The following is a 4,370-nucleotide window of genomic DNA, read 5'->3' on the forward strand; positions in this document are numbered from 1 at the left end:
TCCTGAAGCATGCAGAATCTTAGTTCCCTGACTAGGGATTGAACCCAAGTCCCCTGCACTGAAAGGCAGATTCTTAAGTGCTGGACCACCAGGGAAGTCCCTGTCTCCTCTTCTTATGAGGACACCAGTCATGTTGGATTCAAGGCCCTTCCTGTTCCAGTATGATCTTATCTTAGCTAATGACATTGGTGAAGATCCTATTTCCAAATAAGTTTGCATTCTGAGGTTCTGGGTGGTGTGAGTTTTAGGGGACACAGCTCAGCCCAGTACAATGCCCCTTTCTGATTTTCCAGTCACACCTACTAGGTGTGACTTACTTTCCGGTCCTTCTCATCACTCCACACAGCCATTCAAACGGGGGAGCACAGCTCTAGGTCTAGGCCATCAAGGAGGATGTGGCTAGCCCTTGTGGGGGTGGCTGCCTTCCCTGGGGAGTGGCGTCAGGGGAAAGAGCCAACCAGGGTGACATCAGAGCCCTGCCAGCGCCTCCCCCACTTCCTGTGGTAGGGCTCTCACGGGGCCTGCTTCCCGTACACCCGGGCCTGGTCCTGTGTCTGACCCTGCCCAGCACAGGGTGTCCTCTCCCGGAATGGCTCTATTAATATCCCTCATGTGGACGTTCCGGGCTGGCCATTCATGAGCCCGTCCTCACGTGTGTCCCCCACTCCACCATTCATGAGTGTTGCCCTCCAGGCAGGGCTGGCTCCCTCCCCTCTCCTGTGCCCTCTCTCTGTTCTCTGCTCCTTCCCGCCCTCTTCTGCTCTGTTTGCGGAGAACCTTCAGGATCTAAGTCACCGTGTGCTTCTTCTTGACTGTGAGCTAGAGGCTCTGCGTTCACATCATGCATTGTACTCCGAATGAATGACATCGGTCTAGGACACGTCCCAGGGGCTGCTCTGTGAAAGGCGCCCCCTGCAAGTGTGTGAGCAGCAGTGGGCAGCCACTCTTGGTGAGATCTGCTCTTTCATAGGTGTCCACGAGGATCCTTCATCCCCTTCTCCTGACCCTTGTGATGAGGCTGTGAACTGCTGCCATCCCTGGAGGGTTGGCCACTGGCTGGCATTGAGACCCATGAACAGACTCGTAGCCTCTATCAGTGAATCTCATTCTTGGGCATTTGTTATTTTATATATTTAATGTTTTTGGCCACACCACACAGCATGTGGGATCTTCATTCACCTACCAGGGATTGTACCCGCACCCCCGCAGTGAAAGAGCAGAGTCCTAACCACTGGACCATCAGGGAAGTCCCCTTGGGAGTTTATCTTGAGTAAATATCTAAGACCATGGCTCTCAGTCAGGTGCATTTTTGCAATGTCTGGAGATACTTTTGGTACTTTTGATACAATTTGGGTAAGGGGCTAGAGACCCAGAATGCTGTCAACTACCCTGCAATACACAGGACAGCCCCCTGACCCCTACAGAAGATTATCTGACCCCAAATTGACTATAGGGCTGAGGCTGAGGAAAACTGATCTAAAAGTCTACATAGTTAAAGACTTTCATAGTAGCACTAATTAAACTGATAAGAAAAATCTAGGCACTATCAGATTAGAACAGTTAATTATATTAAGAATATTAAATTCAGTGAGCTATAAAATAGCCATTTAAAAGGATAAATATGACAGCTCTTTAGCAACATGTTGGGCTTAGTTGCTCAGTTGTGTTCAACTCTTTGTGACGCTATGAACTGTAGTCCATCAGGCTCCTCTGTCCACGGAATTCTCCAGGCAAGAATACTGGAGTGGGTTGCCATTGCCTTCTCTGGGATCTTCCGGACCCAGGGATTGAACCCAGGTTTCCCTCATTGCAGGCGGATTCTTTACCATCTGAGTCACTAGGGAAGCCCTGGTGGCTTTAGCAACATAGAGAAGTATATTAAAATTATATATGAAATGAATATTATACATAATTATATATATGAATTCCTCAAATGACTGAACATAGTTTTTCTATAATAGCTCACCAATTTCACTCTTAGGTATATAACTGAGAGAGATGAAGACATATGTCCACATAAAAACTTGTACATGGAGGTTCATGGCAGTATTATTCATAATCACCTAAAGGTGGAAGTAACCCAATCATCTGTGGATGACTGAACAAACAAAATGTGATATGTCCACAGGATGGAATACTATTTGACTATGAAAAGGAGTGAAATACTGATACATAAATCTACAGCATGGATAAATCTTGAAAATATTATGCTAGGTGAAAGAAGCCTAACACAAAATACATTTATATGAACTATCCAATATAGGCAAATATAAAGGTAGAAAGAAGATTAGTGGTTGCTTAGGGCTGGAGGTGATGATAGGGGTGGTGGTGGGGGTAATGGCATGATAAGGTGATGAAAATGTTCTAAGATGTCTATGATGATGGTTGCATATATCTGCAGTGTACTAAAAGCTATTGAACAATACACTTTTAAAAATTTAATTAGATTTTTAAAATTGTTTTAATCACCTTCAGTTCACCACCAGCTGCAGATTTCTTTAGCATGAATGATAGACTTTCAATGGATGAATTGTATGGTATGTGAATTATATCTCAATAAAGTTGTTTTAAAAATACCAACAGGGACTTCTCTGGTGGTGGCTAAGACTCTGTGATCCTAGTGAAAGAGGCCTGGGTTTAATCCCTAATCAGGAAACTAGATCCCACAAACCACAACAAAGATTGAAGATCCTGCATGCAACAACTAAGACTGGGAGCACCCAAAATAAATAATTTAAAAAAAAGAGAGAGCGAGAAGGAGATCTGAGACTCAGAGAAGAGAAGGTGATGTGAAGACAGTAGCAGGGATTGGAGGGATGCTGCCACACGTCACTAATGAACATCTGAAGCCACCAGAAGCTGCAAGAGGCCAGAAACAATCCTCCCCTAGAAACTATAGAAGGAGCAAGACCCAGCCAACACCTTGATTTTGGACTTCTGGCTTCCAAGAATGATGAGAGAACCAATTTCTGTTGTTTCAAGCTAAGGAATTTGTGGTACTATGCTTTGGCAGTACTGGGAAACTCATCTGCAGTGAATATGGGGGAAATCTCCCTTTTATCACCTTCAGGTCATCCTCAGAACTAGAGACTGGGTTTCATTCACAGGGGAAGGTCTGCCACTGAGGGTACAGCCAAGGGCCAGCTGAAGACAGGAACCATGTTGATTTTTTTTTTTAATTTTTATTTTATTTTTAAACTTTACAATATTGTATTAGTTTTGCCAAATATCAAAATGAATCTGCCACAGGTATACCCGCGTTCCCCATCCTGAACCCTCCTCCCTCCTCCCTCCCCTACCCTCCCTCTGGGTCGTCCCAGTACACCAGCCCCAAGCATCCAGTACCGTGCATCGAACCTGGACTGGCGATAGCATGTTGATTATTTTAACAGAGACCATTTAACATAGGAGAAGGCGATGGCACCCCACTCCAGTACTCTTGCCTGGAAAATCCCATGGACCGAGGAGCCTGGTAGGCTGCAGTCCATGGGGTCGCTGAGGGTCAGACACGACTGAGTGACTTCACTTTCACTTTTCACTTTCATGCATTGGAGAAGGAAATGGCAACCCACTCCAGTGTTCTTGCCTGAAGAATCCCAGAGACGGAGGAGCCTGGTGGGCTGCCGTCTATGGGGTTGCACAGAGTCAGACACGACTGAAGTGACTTAGCAGCAGCAGCATTTAACATAAAGTTACTTGTTTGCTCTTATTTTTTATTTTTATTTGCTTTTTTTTCTATGTGTAAACCTTTAAAAAACTGTTCATTATTTATTTATTTTTGGCCATGTGTCATTTGAATCTTAGTTCCCCAGTGAAGTGAGTGAAGTGAAGTCACTCAGTCATGTCTGATTCTTTTCGACCCCGTGGACTGTAGCCTACCGGGCTCTTTCATCCATGGGATTTTCCAGGCAAGAATACTGGAGTGGGTTGCCATTTCCTTCTCCAGAAGATCTTCCCAACCCAGGGATTGAACCTGGGGCTCCTGCATTGTAAGCAGACACTTTACCGTCTGAGCCACCAGGGAAGTCCTACCAGGGATCAAACCCATTGGCCCCTGCAGTGGAAGTGTGGAGTCTTAACCACTGGACTTCCAGGGAAGCCCCTAAAATTGTTAATTAGCCATGAAAACCTGAAATATCTTGAGAAGTCTAGGTGTCAAGGAGGGGGACACTGAATGAAGAAGCTGTGCCCCCCGGAACTGGTTAAAACTAGGTGTCAAGGAGGGAGATACCAAAAGAAGAAACTGTGCCCCCCTGGAATTGGTTAAAACTTAGAAGCTGAGAAATGGGGCTGAGACCCAGAACTCTGAGGAGGATGGAGAAGAAACAGAAGAGTCCTTGGGGCCAGCTCTTCAGACCAGACATGGACAC

The 4,370-nt window shown here is 45.6% G+C and overlaps 1 non-coding gene across 1 annotated transcript; it reads right to left on the bottom strand.

The window, feature by feature from the left end:
* Positions 1–3,952: 3,952 nt before the first annotated feature.
* TRNAC-ACA (transfer RNA cysteine (anticodon ACA)) lies at positions 3,953–4,024 on the bottom strand. Its single transcript has one exon. It is a non-coding gene; the product is annotated as a tRNA-Cys (tRNA).
* Between the last annotated feature and the right edge of the window lie 346 nt (positions 4,025–4,370).

This window comes from Bos indicus, chromosome 16 (genome assembly GCF_029378745.1).
Source record: "Bos indicus isolate NIAB-ARS_2022 breed Sahiwal x Tharparkar chromosome 16, NIAB-ARS_B.indTharparkar_mat_pri_1.0, whole genome shotgun sequence".
Classification (NCBI taxonomy): domain Eukaryota; kingdom Metazoa; phylum Chordata; class Mammalia; order Artiodactyla; family Bovidae; genus Bos; species Bos indicus.